The sequence below is a fragment of the Schistocerca americana genome, chromosome 1 (genome assembly GCF_021461395.2).
Source record: "Schistocerca americana isolate TAMUIC-IGC-003095 chromosome 1, iqSchAmer2.1, whole genome shotgun sequence".
Classification (NCBI taxonomy): Eukaryota; Metazoa; Arthropoda; class Insecta; order Orthoptera; family Acrididae; genus Schistocerca; species Schistocerca americana.
In genome coordinates this window covers 500,450,287-500,468,579 of record NC_060119.1, presented here as the reverse complement: position 1 = coordinate 500,468,579, position 18,293 = coordinate 500,450,287, and the positions used below count along the sequence as shown (strand labels likewise).

At 45.6% G+C, this 18,293-nt stretch overlaps 1 protein-coding gene across 5 annotated transcripts in view; it reads right to left on the bottom strand.

The window, feature by feature from the left end:
- Positions 1-18,293, bottom strand: part of LOC124604560 (josephin-1) — a 64,957-nt gene that overhangs the window by 22,507 nt on the left and 24,157 nt on the right. The window lies entirely within an intron of this gene.

Here is an 18,293-nt window from a genome sequence, read left to right as displayed (position 1 = left end):
ATAAACAAGTGTAGGGGTACCATCCTTGGGAAATTGACAAAGGTCACGGAGCAGGCAGATCCGGGGACGGAGCCAAGGCGGTGCTGTTGTCAAGAAGGTTTTAGGAAAGCGGAAGGAAAGAGAATGGAGCAGTTGACGGAAGCGGACTCCCGGGGGTAGTAGGGAGGAGGAGCGGCCTGCATACCCTACATCAAAGGAGGCGTCGAAAAAAAGGTCATGGGCTGGATTAGCAGGCATGGAAGACAGATGGCTAGCATATCGACTCAGGAGGACTGCTCGCCGATTGGACAGTGGAGGTTCAGCAGTCTCAGCATAAAGGCTTTCCACAGGGCTAGTGTAAAAAGCTCCAGATACTAAACGTAATCCACGGTGGTGGATAGAGTCGAGACGCCGAAGAACTGACGGCCGAGCAGAGGAGTAGACTATGCTTCCATAATCCAATTTCGAGCGCACTAAGGCGTGATAGAGGCGGAGAAGGACCACTCGGTCCGCTCCCCAGGAGGTACCATTCAGGACACGGAGGGTGTTAAGCGATCGCAGACAGCGAGCCGAAAGATAGGAAACGTGGGAGGACCAGCATAGTTTTCTGTCAAACATAAGACCCAAGAATTTAGCGACGTCTGAAAACAGAAGGTTGACAAGACCTAGATGTAAGGAGGGCGGAAGAAACTCCTTACGTCGCCAAAAATTGACACAAATGGTCTTACTGGGTGAGAAACGGAAGCCAGTTTCGATGCTCCACGAGTGGAGGCGATCGAGACATCCTTGAAGACGTCGTTCAAGAAGGCTGGTCCGTTGAGAGCTGTAGTAGATCACAAAATCGTCCACAAAGAGGGAGCCCGAGACATCAGGAGGGAGACAGTCCATAATTGGATTTATGGCGATGGCAAACAGTACAACACTCAGCACGGATCCCTGGGGTACCCCGTTTTCTTGGGAGAAAGTATGGGAGAGAGTAGTGTTCACCCGCACCCTAAAAGTGCGCTCTGCCATAAATTCGCGAAGAAAAAGGGGCAGCCGGTCTCGAAAGCCCCAAGAGAACAGTGTGCGGAGGATGCCTGTCCTCCAACAGGTATCGTATGCTCTCTCCAGATCAAAAAATATTGCTACCGTTTGGCGTTGCCGGAGAAAATTGTTCATGATATAAGTGGAGAGAGCAACAAGATGGTCAACTGCAGAACGATGCTTTCGGAATCCGCATTGGGCAGGTGTTAAAAGACTGCGGGATTCCAGCCACCAAGCTAAACGGTAATTCACCATACGCTCCAAAACCTTACAGACACTACTCGTGAGAGAAATGGGGCGATAGCTAGTGGGGAGATGTTTGTCCTTTCCAGGTTTCGGAACGGGAACGACAATAGCTTCCGGCCACCGTCTGGGAAAGGTACTGTCGATCCAAATTCGATTACAAAGGCGAAGGAGGTAACGCAGACTATGGGTTGATAAATGCAGCAACATTTGGACACGGATACCATCCGGTCCTGGGGCGGAGGAGCGAGAAGAAGAGAGGGCATGTTGGAGTTCCCGCATGGAGAAAACAGTATTGTAGCTTTCGTGATTTGGAGAGGAGAAAGCAAGATGTCGCACTTCTGCTGCACGTTTCTTTGGGAGAAACGCTGGCGGGTAATTGGAAGAGCTCGAAATCTCAGCAAAGTGCTGACCCAACGAGTTAGAAATTGCGACGGGGTCCACTAAGGTATCATGCGCAACAGTGAGCCCAGAGACCGGGGAGAAACTAGGCGCGCCTGAGAACCGTCGAAGCCGACTCCAAACTTCCGAGGAGGGAGTGAAGGTGTTAAATGAGCTAATAAAGAATTTCCAGCTTGCCTTCTTGCTATCGCGGATGACGCGATGGCATCGCGCACGGAGCTGCTTATAGCGGGTACAGTTGGCCAAAGTAGTTTTTTGCTCGCGTATCATGTCATTTCTGGAAACCCAGAATCTACTATGTAGGAATCAACATGGATTCCGGAAACAGCGATCGTGTGAGACCCAACTCGCCTTATTTGTTCATGAGACCCAGAAAATATTAGATACAGGCTCCCAGGTAGATGCTATTTTTATTGACTTCTGGAAGGCGTTCGATACAGTTCCGCACTGTCGCCTGATAAGCAAAGTAAGAGCCTACGGAATATCAGACCAGATGTGTGGCTGGATTGGGGAGTTTTTGGCAAACAGAACACAGCATGTTGTTATCAATGGAGAGACGTCTACAGACGTTAAAGTAACCTCTGGCGTGCCACAGGGGAGTGTTATGGGACCATTGCTTTTCACAATATATATAAATGACTTAGTAGATAGTGTCGGAAGTTCCATGCGGCTTTTCGCGGATGATGCTGTAGTGTACAGAGAAGTTGCTGCATTAGAAAATTGTAGCGAAATACAGGAAGATCTGCAGCGGATAGGCACTTGGTGCAGGGAGTGGCAACTGACCCTTAACATAGACAAATGTAATGTATTGCGAATACATAGAAAGAAGGATCCTTTATTGTATGATTATATGATAGCGGAACAAACACTGGTAGCAGTTACTTCTGTAAAATATCTGGTAGTATGCGTACGGAACGATTTGAAGTGGAATGATCATATAAAACTAATTGTTGGTAAGGCGGGTACCAGGTTGAGATTCATTGGGAGAGTGCTTAGAAAATGTAGTCCATCAACAAAGGAGGTGGCTTACAAAACACTCGTTCGACCTATACTTGAGTATTGCTCATCAGTGTGGGATCCGTACCAGGTCGGGTTGACGGAGGAGATAGAGAAGATCCAAAGAAGAGCGGCGCGTTTCGTCACTGGGTTATTTGGTAACCGTGATAGCGTTACGGAGATGTTTGATAAACTCAAGTGGCAGACTCTGCAAGAGAGGCGCTCTGCATCGCGGTGTAGCTTGCTCGCCAGGTTTCGAGAGGGTGCGTTTCTGGATGAGGTATCGAATATATTGCTTCCCCCTACTTATACTTCCCGAGGAGATCACGAATGTAAAATTAGAGAGATTAGAGCGCGCACGGAGGCTTTCAGACAGTCGTTCTTCCCGCGAACCATACGCGACTGGAACAGGAAAGGGAGGTAATGACAGTGGCACGTAAAGTGCCCTCCGCCACACACCGTTAGGTGGCTTGCGGAGTATCAATGTAGATGTAGATGTAGATGTAGGATGGTGGCGGAAAACGCGGAGAGCACGTCGCCGCTCACGTATTGCGTCACGGCATGCCTCGTTCCACCAAGGAACTGGGGGGCGCCGGGGCAATTCGGAGGTGCGTGGTACTGAACGTTCCGCAGCTGTAAGAATAACGTCGGTAATATGTGTGACCTCATCGTCGACGCTGGGAAAGCGACGGTCATCGAATGTCGCTAGAGACGAAAAAAGTGTCCAATCGGCTTGGGCAAATTTCCAGCGTCGCGAGTGCATATATGGCAGTGGAGGCTGCAGTCTAAGGACACATGGAAAGTGGTCACTCGAGTGTGTATCATCAAGGGCGAACCATTCGAAGCGCCGAGCTAGCGGAACAGTACCGACCGCAAGGTCCAAATGAGAGAAATTTGTCGTGGAGGCAGACAAAAATGTGGGGACCCCAGTGTTGAGGCAAACTAGATACGCTTGGTGGAAGACGTCTAGCAATAGAGAGCCACGTGGACAAGGATGTGGAGATCCCCAGAGCGGGTGGTGGGCATTGAAGTCTCCAACCAGCAAATAGGGGGGTGGAAGCTGACCAAGAAGATGAAGGAGATCAGCTCGTGCCATTGGTGTGGATGATGGAATGTATACAGTACAAAGAGAGAACGCGTATCCAGAAAGGGAAAGACGGACGGCGACAGCTTGGAAGGAACTGTTTAAGGGGATTGGGTGATAATGGAGAGTATCATGGAGAAGAATCATGAGTCCTCCATGGGCTGGAGTGCCTTCAACAGAGGGGAGGTCATATCGGACGAACTGAAAGTGAGGGAGAGCAAAGCGGTCATGGGGACGCAGCTTTCTTTCCTGAAGACAGAAGATGACCGACGAGTAGGATCGTAAGAGGACCGACAATTCATCCCGATTGGCTCGAATGCCGCGGATATTCCAGTGGATAATGGACTTGGGGTGAACAGAAAATGGAGGAATGTGACCAAAGTTGCTGTCAACTCAAAGACTGCTCGGAGCTAGCAACCGACAGCATGGAATGGCATTCAGCCGAAGGCAGAAGATCCTGATCCATAGGTTGGTCAGGAGCAGCCCCTGCCACCAGCGATCGGCCGGTTGACCGGCCACCAGCAGTGCGCCTCGGCGACACAGAAGACGGCCGAGGGCAATTTCCGCCAGGTGGTGCTGGAGATGGGACACGCCTTGGCGGAGAAGGAGAGGAACTGGGTTTCTTTGTAGCCTTCTTGGAAGAATGATGTTTAGATGAAGGAGGAACCGATGGTTGTGAAGTTGCGGTACGTAAAAACTCTTCACGAGTATGCTCTTTTTTCGAAGACTTGGCATCCGACTTTTGGGCTCGAGATTTAGCAGAACCCGACGAAGGGTGAGCCATAGAGTGGGCAGGCGAAAGTGGTGAGGTTGAACGAGCGATCTTTGCGCTGGCCGATCTGACGACCGTGGCACTAAGGGTGAGGTTGCAAGTCTGCGTGGCCGCCTCCTTTGTTGGCCGAGGAGAAGCAAGGACAGTGCTGTATTTTCCTGTCTGAGGCACGGCGGGCTTGCGACTGGCGAATAATTTTCGAGCAGCAAAGGTCGACACCTTTTCCTTCACTCTTATTTCCTGGATGAGCTTTTCATCCTTAAAAACGGGGCAATCTCGAGAGGAAGCAGCGTGGTCACCCATACAGTTGATGCAGCGAGGGGACGGAGGTGGACAAGCACCCTCATGGGCATCCTTGCCACACGTAACACATTTGCCCGGATTGGAACAGGACTGGCTGGTGTGATTGAACCGCTGACATCGATACCAACGCGTAGGGTTTGGGACGTAAGGGCGAACGGAAATTATCTCATAGCCTGCTTTGATTTTCGATGGGAGTTTAACTTTGTCAAATGTCAAGAAGACAGTGCGGGTTGGAATGATGTTCGTGTCAACCCGTTTCATAACCCTATGAACAGCCGTGACGCCCTGGTCAGACAGGTAGTGCTGAATTTCTTCGTCAGACAATCCATCGAGGGAGCGTTTATAAACGACTCTACGCGAGGAATTTAAAGTACGGTGCGGTTCCACCCGGACAGGGAAGGTGTGGAGCAGAGAAGTACGCAGCAATTTTTGTGCCTGAAGGGCACTGTGTGTTTCTAACAACAGGGTGCCATTCCGTAATCTGGAACAAGACTTTACAGGACCTGCAATTGCGTCGACACCTTTCTGAATAATGAAAGGGTTGACTGTGGAGAAGTCGTGACCTTCATCAGTCCGAGAAACAACAAGGAACTGTGGCAACGATGGAAGAATCGTCTGTGGCTGAGACTCAGTATACTTACGTTTGTGAGCAGACATAGTGGAAGGTGAGGAAACCATTGCGGAAGAATCCCCCATGATTACCGGCGTCTCCGATGGCGCGCTCCTCCCTTGTGGGGGCCCTCTCTGAGGGCACTCCCGCCTTAGGTGATTGCTCACACCTCAGGTCACACCTCCCGACAAACGGACGGAGGGACCAATCGGCATTTTCGGAAGGTATCAGCTCGGGTAATCACCCCTCCCTGGGCCTGGCCGTTACCAGGGGGTACGCACGTGTCCTACCTGTCTACCCGGGGCGGGGAATTACGCGTTACCCCGTCACCGGCTACGCACAAAAGGCGTGGGTCGGCCTTCAGACACGCACAGGGAGGAAGAAAGAGAAAGGGAAAGGAAAGAAGAGAGGTCTCAAACGCCGCAGCGGAGAAAAGGGAAAGAGAGGAGGTAAGGAAAAGAGAAGGACAAAGGAAGGAAGAAGACATAAAAGCAAGGAAGGCGAAGAATGCAGTACATTTACGAGCGTCCGTCTCCGGACGTAGGCACAAACCATACTCCCAGATGGGGAGAAAGGGAAGGAAAGAGCCAGAGGTGAGGGGAGGAGGGGCAAAGATAGGGATGGGGAAGGATGCGGAAAGGGAAGGTATGCAGCCCGGAAAGGAAGGAAGGCCACATTAGCTCGGGGTCCCGTGCTTGCTACGCACGTATCCACAAAAGAGTTGTGGACCCCCTGGGGGGTGTGCTGGATGAGGACGCCACATTGCCACATGGACCTGCCAGCAGAGATCACAGGTTCAAAGCCAGGGCACGAGTCCCTCCCCAGACTTAGCACTGGCCGCAATAGGTCATATACAGAAGAGCAGCCGACTCATACCCAGGGAGTGGTGGGTTGCATCCTGTACACATCAGTTGCCATCTGCCACTGGCTGACAAATGTCTCAGGATAGTGGACATCACCCACCGTGATGCCATGGGACAATGCCAGTGGCCACTGTGGCTACAGCAGCATCGAGTTTGCATACCACTGGCACAGATTCCACACAGTCAGCTTACATAACAAGGCCACTGGCACAGTAAAACAAGATCACCGGCGTGGTGTCGTACCATGTCAGCAACATGGAGTGTGCGGGCAGCCAGCCCAGCAGAATTCAGCGGCCAGTCAGCCACCGACCCAGTGTATCAAGCAGCACAGATGCATCAATAAAAGAACTTGTTACATTTGCAGCTGCCATTCTCTGGAGCCTCCTGAACTTCCACCTCGCCTCCATCACCCACTCATAACATCCTGGCTCACAGTTGCCCCACCCTGCACCTGGAAGCACTATAGTCTGGCAGCAGAATTTGGTGCATCATCTTCACACAGCACGGCATCTAGACCATGACATATGGTGTCAGTGACGTAAAATAAATGATTAATTATTTTGTTATGTTTTGGAGGGTGTAACAGGCATGGAAGAGAGGCATGACTGTCATTTTAATTTTAAGGTTACCTTGTTTAGGCCGGAGGAGCCAACTGACTTACCCGAGTTTAAATTTAATGGTAGAGAGCAGCATTTGGAGCCTTTAAGGTGTATGCAGTGTAAAGTACTTCGGCACTCTCTGATGTGTGCGCAGTCAGTGGCTTTAACCTGTTATACATATCATTGATATATTCATATTGCAAGGCATTGTAGAGTGTCTAGATGGCTCATGATACAATGTTAAGATTAATTTGTAGTGATCTTTAGGAACTGCAATTAATTTTATTTTGTTCTGTTGCTGTATTATTGAGTGTAATGGAGAGTAAAAGTCTCGCAATGACCGAGTTAGAGATGAAAGTTACATCTGAGCAGGAAGTAGTACAGACATTGTTAGAAAAAGTAGTGCAGCTGACAGCAGATAATATGCAGCTACATCGGCAGTTGGCAGTTAGCACTGTTTCAGCCACAATGGCATGAGATGCATCCAGCTACCGCAGGATTGACTGTTCCCTTTTCTGGAAAATCATCTTAGGACGTAAGGTCATTCTTAGAGGACCTTAAAACACTGGCAAAGATGTGTGGTTGGACTGACAGTCAATTGTTGTGGAGAACGAAGTTGCAACTAGTGGGAGAGAGAGAAACATACATGAGGTGTTTGGAAGCATTAAAGAATGCAACAAGCTTTGAACAATTTGAGAAGAGGAAGGGATTTTACAAAGGTATCAGAAACATAACAGTGTGATTTATTTTTAGGTAAAACTGAACACTGTGAAGAGGTGTGAGGAAATTGTAGAAAATTTTGCAGATACGATACGGAAATGTAATAAACACACATATAACTTAGGCCAGAGTGACACAGCAAAATTAGTTTTGTTGCAAGAAGCTGAGCAAAGTAAACTCGAGGCTTTTCTGAGGAGATTGCTATCGGACATGTCAAGGAGGATACTTATAGGTGCACCAAGCGATCTGTAATCTGCTGTTAGTTTAGCGATGGAGTGTGAAGAAATTGATATGTCAACAAGAGATGTGAGATAGAGTTTCTGTGAAAATTAAGTGTTACAGGTGTCAGCAGAAAGGGCATTTATGGTGGTAGTGTAGCCAGATACAGGGAAATACAGGGAACGGAAGATATCAGCAGGAGAATTTTGGTACTGGACATACAGTATAGATGAAGAGGTGGTAAGAAACATTAAACGCAATAGGAAATCCAAAGTCCACAACACATTTCCATTAAAATTAGATGCAACATATATGTATGCAGAGGTAGAGTGTGCAGTAAGAGGTGTTATAGGAGATAAAGAGCACAAGTTTTTGTTGGACACAGGGTTGCATGTGTCAGTTGCCGGTAAAGACAAAGTGGGTCAAAGGCAACGGAACCCGCCATGCTATAGGCTAAGTGGAGTCGGAAATAATGAAGTGAAACTGTTGGGCTTGGCAGATGCATATTTTCTTATAGGGACTGTGAGATTCAAGCAGTGTGCAGAGGGAGTATCTCACGTGATAGAGGACTACAGCATAATCTAGGGGTTAGATTTTTATATCAACATTGTGCTAAAATTGACATCAGAACTTAACTGAATGACATTCCAGTTAGGGGAAACTATTGCTAGTGCAGAACTGCCATGAGGGGCGTCTAGCATATTGGGTAAATCAGTTGAACTGTGACCAATTGCACTAAGACTTCATTCACATGATTGTGTGCCAAGTAGCACAAGGAAGTCACTTTGGATTTATCTGTGGGTATGTTATGTGCCATCGAGTCTTTGGAGAACAATCTACTTGATCCATCAAGTTTTTTTAAGAAAAATGTTTTGCACATATGAGAGAGGTATAGCAGGAGAGTGCTGCCCATAAATAAAGATAATTCTGGCACCACGGTAGTGAAGTAAAAGAAGGGGATGTTAACAGCAAGTTTAGATTTTCTGGATGAGGGTGGGTGGTGCACAAGGAGTGTGAACCACAAGAAACAACACACCGCTGTTAAGACTGCATTAAGTAGGGAAATGGAGCATCTGATATATACATATTAATAGAGGGAAACATTCCACATGGGAAAAATATACCTAAAAACAAAGATGATGTGACTTACCAAACGAAAGCGCTGGCACGTCGATAGACACACAAACAACACAAACATACACACAAAATTCAAGCTTTCGCAACAAACTGTTGCCTCATCAGGAAAGAGGGAAGGAGAGGGAAAGACGAAAGGATGTGGGTTTTAAGGGAGAGGGTAAGGAGTCATTCCAATCCCGGGAGCGGAAAGACTTACCTTAGGGGGAAAATGTCTGCTTGTGTCTGTGTATGTGCGGATGGATATGAGTGTGTGTGCGAGTGATACCTGTCCTTTTTTCCCCCTAAGGTAAGTCTTTCCGCTCCCGGGATTGGAATGACTCCTTACCCTCTCCCTTAAAACCCACATCATTTCGTCTTTCCCTCTCCTTCCCTCTTTCCTGATGAGGCAACAGTTTGTTGCGAAAGCTTGAATTTTGTTTGTGTCTATTGACGTGCCAGCGCTTTCGTTTGGTAAGTCACATCATCTTTGTTTTTTTTATATTGCCAACAACACTCGTGACCCAACACTGAATACCAAAAAGGAACAAAGCACCAGTATATCAATAACCATACTGCATTCCTACATATTCACAGTCAATTGTGGAAGATTTTATTAACCAGCCATTAGCTGATAGGGTAACAGAAGAGACCAATAGTCCATGGGGTGCAGGTATTGTGATAGTATCAAAGAAATCAATAGACGGATCTAGACAATACAGGTCCAGTTGTGATTACAGTCATCTCAAGAGCAAGGCTGTAGTAGATGCATACACCATCCCAAACATTATTGATAGCATAGATAATTTGAGGCAAAGTTGGAGTTTCTCAACTATGGATTCGAGGAGTGGTTACCATCAATTGGAGTCTGCTCCCGGAAACGGCATTTTTGGTACCACTGGGACACTACGAGTTCAAAAGAATGCCATCTGAATTTTAAAAAATGCACCTCCAATATTTCAGAAGTTGTTGAGCAGTGTGCTGAGAGGTTTGAAACCGTATCAGGTTCAAAATCATGTCAGCATCTAGTTTACTTGGAGATATCATTGTAATCGCAAAAGACATAGAGCAGCAGACACAATTTCTGAAGGAAGCATTTATGAGATTGAGGGCTGTCTCTGACACCGAGCACAAAGAAGTGTTATTTTGCATTAGAAGAGCTGGCATATTTATTCCATGTAATTAGTAAGGACAGGGTGAGGACAGACCCAAGGCTAGAATAAGTTGTACAGGAATTCCCAGAGCCTAAGTTGATTAAGGAACTGCAATCTGTTTGAGGCTCTCAAATTACTGTAGAAATTTTGTGAAAGGGTTTGGTGACAGCACGTGATCACTCAAGCAGTTGCTGAGGAAAGGTGTGAAATTCATATGGACAGGAGTGTCAGGATGTGCTTGTAGAATTAAAGAGCGTTTTGACAACCACATCAGGTCTAATATTTGCAGACTTCCAGAAAGAGTTTATTCCTTCATGTAACACATCTAATCATGTGTTTTAAGCCAAAAGATTAACAGTGAGGAGCATCTTGCAGCCTACGCATTGAGACAGCTGAATGTGGCAGCAAAGAACTATTTAAAGAAGGAGACATTTGAGCCTCCCTTATGGTCTCACATACTTTAGACAATATTTTTATGAGTAAAAATTTCAGATAGTAGTGCCCACACTGCTTTGAAGTGGTTATTGGGACTACAGGACCCATCTAGCAAGCTGGCTAGGTGGGCCCTGAGACTTAAAAAATTTGACTACAAAGTAGTACACAATCCAGGGAAGAAGCACAGAAATTCAGACGCATTAAGCAAGAACGTAGCAGTGGTGAAAATTCTGAGTCATGGTCCTGTGGAGTAGCAGGCAGCGCAGAGTGATGAAGGTGCCTAAACAAAACAAGACGTAACCACAGTTTAGCAAAATGATGGACTGTTGCGCAAGGGAATGAAGTTAGGGTCATGGATAGTAGTATTAGCAAAGGTTAAGGAGGAGATTTTGAAGGAAGCCCATAATCATGTGTTATCTGGTCATGGAGGTTGCAGAACAACAAACCTGGGAATAGAGGAGAGATAGTGTTGGAGAGGAAGGAAAGCAGACATGGACCAATACACGAGGAATTGCAAACAGTGTGCACAGAGCTGACTTAAGTCACAAGCGAGTACTGTTGCAGAAGCTACCACAAGCATCAAAACAATTTGAAATGCTCAGGTCTGGTGTATTAGCATTGTTCAATTATACACCAGAAGGAAACCAATTCATATTAACAATATTAGATCATTTTTTCTCAGTACATGCAGATGGTTACTACGCCAAAGCAGGCAGTGACAGTTGCACAAGTAATAGTTAACAATTGTATGTTGAAGTTTGGTGGGCCAGGCAAGATAATTACAGACCAGGATAAAATTTCATATCACACTTATTGAAGGAGCTTTGTTGGTTACTGCGTGTTAAGAACAGAACAAGTGCACAGAACCACTGAGTAAATGTTAAGTTACTATGTGAATGGACACCATAGGAATTGGGATACATAACACAGATCAGCCAGAACATTATGACCATCTACCTAATAGCCATTATATCCACCTTTGGCATGGATAGCAGCAGCAACATGTCATGGCATGGCATGGAAGCAATGAGGCCCCAGTAGGTCGCTGAAGGAAGTTGCCACCACATCTGCACACACTAGTCACCTAATTCTGGGGGGGGGGGGGGGGGGGGGGGGGGTGAGCTCTGATGCCACGTTCAATCACATTCCAGATGTGTTTGACCGGGTTCAAATCTGTTGAGTTAGGGGCCAGTACATCATCTGGAACTCACCACTGCATTCCTTGAATCTCTCCATCACACTCTTCGCCTCGTGACATGGCACATTATCTTACTGAAAAATGGCACTGCTGTTGGGTAACATGATCGTCCTGAATGGATGTATATGGTCTGCACCACATGTACGATACTCCTTGGCCATTATGGTGCCTAGCACGAGCCCTACCGGACCCATAGATGCTCACATGAATGTTCGCCAGAGCATAATGGAGCTGCCACCAGCCTGTCTCCACCTCGCAGTACAGGTGTCAAGGAGCTGTTCCCCTGGAAGACAACGGATTCATGTCTTCCCATCAGCAAGGTGAAAAAGGTATCAGCATTCATCACACCATGCAATGATATACCACTGCAGCAATGTCCAGTGCTGATGGTCATGTGCCCATTTCATTAGTAGTTGCCGATGTCATGGTGCTAACATTGGCACATGCACAGGTTGCCAGGTGTGGGGGTCCCATCGTTGTGAGTGTTTGGTATGTTGTGTTTTCAGACACCCTTTTACTCTGCCCAGCATTGGTACGTTGTGTTTTCAGACACCCTTTTACTATGCCCAGCATTAAAGACCGATTTAGTTCTGCCACAGTTCACCATCTTTCCTGTATTACAGAGTTCACCATCTTTCCTGTATTACAGAGTCTGTCCAGCCTATGATGCCGACACCCGTGATGTGGGGTGGTCGCCCTACCGAATGACGTCTGAACATGATTTCACCTTGGTTTCATCCTGTGTTGAAAACATTCACCACAGCATTCCTTGAACATCTGACAAGTTGTGTAGTTTCCAAAATGCTTGTGCCAAGCATCCGGGCCACAATAATCTGCCCTTGGTCAAATGCAGATAGATAGTGCCACTTTCCCATTCTACACACAGACAGCATGCACACTGATACCACATGCACTGTGTGTGTGTCTGACTAGCAGTCATTCCCCGACAGGTGAGGCTGCTATCGCCTGGATGGGTTTGTATCAATAGTAGGTCAGAGGTCAGAGTGTTTTTGCTAATCAGTGTATCTCAGGAATGTCAAGTCAGCATAGAATTCAAAAGTGCACACAAATAATGGGTTGTCCCCATACGATGATGAGTTTGGTCAAAAAATTCCATCACCATTCGACTTAATAAAGGTGAAGGAGGGGAAGCTGTAAAGTCAGTACACAAGTTTGCACAAACAGTACCAGAAATACAGAAATGAATACAGAATGTGAATATGAAGGCATCGCAGAAGCAGAACGAATCAGTGAGATGTTTGCAAGTTTCTCGCAGTATGAGATAAGGCAATGGGTGATGTTATCCAGTCCTTACACACCAAAAGGGAAGCCGACGTAGTTCATCACAAGATATGAAGGACCTTATCAGGTGGAGGAGACTACTTCATTAGTCAACATGAAATATTTGCCCCTGTTCTCAGGTTGCAATATTTCAAGGACAAAATGGAAGGAATACGAGTCATAGCAGTAAAAAAATAAAAAATGGTGGAGGGAAGTAAGTTATCAGATGAATGGTACACTAAACAGATAGTGAATTTGATGGGTGAAGTGCTTTATAGCATTTGGCTTGCCATCAGTTAGGTGTGATTTTTTTTCACAGAAAACTCTCTCACATTATCATTGACAATGACTGTGGTATCGATAGCTACGATGCCACGGCATAGGTACAAGTTCTTAGGTTGGCACTACGATACCAACACGGATGACAGTGCCCTCTAGCCGGCACTGTGCAGCTCTACGAGCGCCGCTCCAGATTCTACCCATTCGATTCAGAGTAGACGACCAAGCAACATTGTTTCCATTTCACAGTGGGCAAGCCACTACAGATTTTGCCTTGGTAAGTTCTAGCCGATGTTAGAATTGATTGACGTACAGCTTCGCACCTACAGACTCATCTCAGCCAAAGATAAGTTACAATTCATGTATTCAAGTTATTGTGTTGTGATATAGTAAAACCACATTTCTAAGAGCAGTACTGAAAAATTCCTACCTCACCTGCTCCTACCCGCTTCCTACATTCAGCCTACCCTAAATGACATCCCACACTATTGTTCTCCCTTCAGGTCTCTCAGAAGCAAAGCACAATTTGCATTTATTAACTTTTGATTTAACTAGCTAAGAGTAAATATTGAGTTTTGCAAAAACTCTTATTTTCAACACCCTATAACAACAGCAAATACCAGCTTTTGACTAAATCATTTCAACAGTTCATGCATGGCAACAAGCTTGATTTGCAACCACAAAAATCTAAATTTTGGGCAACTGAGTATTTATTTTGAACAAATGCTCCACAACTGTTCTTAGCCAGACAGAAGGGGCTAGATTGACCAAGGAATACCATGGAAACCAGACTCAGTTTCCAGCAAGCAGGTTTTCATTGGATTTCTTCCAATATGATGACTTTGTAAAAAGTTGGGGAAGCTCATGGGGCTAACTTTCCATCTGCCAGCCATGATTAGGGGTATCAAGCAAGTGAACATCTCAAAACCACAGTTGTATTGCCAACGCCAAACAGAAAACTTATAAATCAAACTCTAAAACCCGACCTAACCCACTTTCAGCATTGGTTCACTGCTTTGTAGGAACGATGCATTTCAGCTGAGCTGTTAATGCAGCATGTACAGCAGTTCAGAGAAGGACAATGCGTAACTTTAACTCGCATAGGTATAGCTTTTATTCTTTTAAGTTGGAGGGCTGATCATAAGCATAAACCACTTATGGCCCAGGTTCCAGTAGAGTTGATCCCTAGAGCATGAGAGAGAGAGAGAGAGAGAGAGAGAGAGAGAGAGAGAGAGGTGAATGCAGAATAGATGTAAATTCAGAGCTAAGCGGGAAGGAAACAACAGGACAAGCCATGAAGGTTGGATTGCAAGAAGTGCAAAACAAATATGACATGTAGCAATAAGCAGCATAGCAAATAAAACTGGATGCCTTATCTAACTCATAAGGGGAAGTCGCATTTGTTTAGCTATAAAATTTCTCTGTATTCTGTACGAACATGCAGCTTGATATGAAAATAGTTTCAAAGTTGACCCAAGCTACGAGGTCTTGTTCACAGATAAGATACTGTAGAGTAACGATCATATACGGGCATATTAGTGTAAGCCTGCGTAGCATATTGAAGCAGTGCTGACAGTGAGTGATTGTGGTTTGTCGTCACTGTAATAATTCCAGCAAGGCAATGTTGTGAGGCAGGTTATCTTGTTGAAACAGTGAACTCAACGGTACTGCATGGACTAGTGCAGCAAGTGCCAAGGCAGATTTTCAATCTGACAGTAGCTGTAGTGTCATAAGATATGTGAATAGTAGTGGCTTCACTGAATGAGGACACCATATTGCCATAGAAACCTACCAGCAGAGGTCACAGGTCCGAGGCCACAGCAGGGCAACAGCTCTGTCCACTGAGACCCTCCCCAGACTTAGTGCCATGGCGTGGTTGGCCACACCAGCTTATCTCCAGCAGCACAACTTACTCCTGCCCAGGGGACAGTGAGTAACTTTCCATGCACACCACACACCATCCATCACTGCCAGAACCGCGTCTCGGCAAGGTGGACATCCCCTGCTGTGATGCCACCAGATGGCACCATGGCTGTAACAGCCCGAGTACTGTCAAGTTCACACCCCACTGGTATGGGGTCCCCACAGTCAGCTAATGTAACTAGACTGCCGGCGTGGTGTCATTCTGTGTCAGCAACAAAGAGTGTGCAGACAGCACGCCCAGCAGAATTCAGTGACCAGTCGGCTCCTAACACAGTGTCAAGCAGTGCAGAGGTGTCAATAAAAGAACTTATTACATTTGCAGCTGTCCTCTGGAGCCACCTGGGCTCCGACCTCACCTCCACCACCTGCTTGCACCATCCTGGCTCACTGCCACCCGACCCTGCACCACGGGGCACTACAGTAGGATCGAATCTTCTCATCTTTAACTGTTTATGATTCTATAATATTAAAAGGAACTGGAAAGTTCCTCGTGACATTCTTGACTGGCTGAAAATGTACCTTGGATAATTTCTGAGATATTATAACTGATGAAAGTACAGGGCGTATCAAAAAGAAGCTTCTGATTGGCACGTCTATATTTCTGAAACTAATAACATATACAATGAATTTTGCTTCTTGATGAACGGGAAACTCAAAAAGTTTTTTTTTTTTTTTTTTTTTCTCCACATCATTTCGCAGGTGTTCAATATGTCCCCCTTGAGACGCATGGCACGTCAATGCGGTGTTCAAATTGTTCCCACACTGCAGCAAGCATGTCTTGAGTTAAAGCTTCCACAGCTGCTGTTATGCTATGTCTCAGTTCATTCATTGTTATTGGTAATGGAGGCATATAAACAGAGCCTTTTATAAACCCCAAAAGAAATAATCATGTACAGTCAGGTCCTGTGACCTTGAGGGCCAGTAATGTAAGGCTGCATCATCTGATGCAGTTCAACTGGTACATCATTCAGTAATCCTTCGATTTAAAAGTCACACACTTCCAGGTGCCAGTGTGGGGGTGCCCCATCCTGTTGGTAAATGAAGTCGTTCGAATCTGTCTCCAACCGTGGGAAAAGAAAGTTCTCAAGCATACTGAGATATGTGCTTCCTGTTCTCTGCAAAGAAAAATGGACTATACGCCTTTTTCCGTGAAACTACACAAAACACATTAAATTTTGGAGAGTCAACACATTAAATTTTGGAGAGTCTTACAACTTCATGTGGTTATTTCATAACCCGTATTCTCACATTATGATGGTTCACCTTTCCATTTAAATGGTATGTTGCCTCATCACTAAACATTATGCGTGGAAGAAACTTGCCATCCTCAATTATGCCAAGAATGAAATTACAGGACTCCACAGGTTGTTGTTTGTCACATTCACGAAGAGCTTACAGTAGCTGAATTTTGTATGGTTTCATGCGTAAACATCGACGCTACACACATAAGACGGACACTGGGGGCGTGTTGAGCTGTCAAGCTGCACGGCAAACAGATTTCTGTGGACTCCTTGTGAAACTATGGCGGATGTGTTCAACATCTGTGTCAGGCACTCGGGGATGCCCCGCCAATTTGCCTTTGCACAAACAAGCTGTTCCTCGGAATTGTTCATGACATTGTCTAATGCTCTATGCTGTAGGAGGATCCACACCATACCTAGTACAAAAGTCATGCTGAACAATTATTACTGAGCCACAATGCACAAAACATAGAACACAAAACACTTTCTGTTATCCCGAGACCACTTTTACTGGAACTGAAGTGGGTGCACACTGCTGCTACCTAATGGGAACCATGTAAAACTCTAGAGCTTGCTCTTTCCAACAGTACATTGTTCACGCACATATCTCAAATAACATAACAGTTAAGATTTTTTAAAAATTGGATGATTCTTTTTGATACACCCTATATATACAGCAGGAAGGGCTATATTCAAATGGTGAATCCATACCTAATCTCCTTTATCCTTGTCAATAACAACATTTCTGGCAAGAGAACCATTATTACCATTGTCAGACAATGCGGAATATATTGTTTCTGGTTCACACACTGCAAGTAATCAACTCAACTAGTTATGTAGGAAGTCATACAATAAAGAATCACGGCAAAATGCAAGATGCCTGGGCAATGTATGACGTGCCAGAAAAGAGACTGCAGCATAAATCTAATAAGGCTTCTGGCAAGCACTGAGATGCAATGTGCCAGCAGTGAGCAGCGAGCTGCCAACAATGAGGCTGCAGCATAAACATACCCGTATAGTCTACTTGAGGACAAGACAGTGAAAATGTCAAACATCATTACTCACAGCTTATAACAAAGTGTCTTAATTAAATAGTGTGCAGAAGAACTGGATAACCAACCTAGCTGGGCACACAACAGTGTGACTCTCAACAATTATACCAAAACTAACTTCACACATGACATCGTGTCCACTCTACATTGAATCTCCTGCAGTTTATGTTCAAATTCATTGTTCCTCCCAGGAATTAAGTAAAGAATGTGTCTTGCCAAATTACAACATATTTTGTACATTTTTTCAGTAGGAACTGTTCAATTGTAGCTCCACGGGAGTCATTTTTACAGATAAGCCCAGGCGGGGAATGACATTTAATTGATACAATGGCCACCTCGACATCTACTGAAATAGCTCTTGTGTGTGATAATATTTAGGAGTAAAGGTGGTGTTGAGTCGTCAAGAGGCATACATGAAAGAGAATCAAAACTGCTAGCTTTCGAAAGAAATCCTTCGAAGACCCGAGAGGCGTGCATGCACACCTGTGGTGTGTGTGTGTGTGTGTGTGTTCCTCTCACTCATCACAGAATTTATTCCAAAAGCTAGCAAAGTTTTCATTCTTTTTTGTGTTGTCTCTAGCCTCCTGACATCTCAATGCCTCTGCTATTCTGAGTGATCTCCTTTACTCCTAAATATTAACATTCTGCCAGAACTTTCCTACATATTCTTATAACAAAGCCTATATGATAGGTCAGCTAGGTTTTCAAACGTCAATGAATCCTATCAGTAGTGCAATTGGAGGACAGGCTGCAGCCCATAATGGAACTACTGCATTAGTTGAAGGAGATTTCATGAAACAC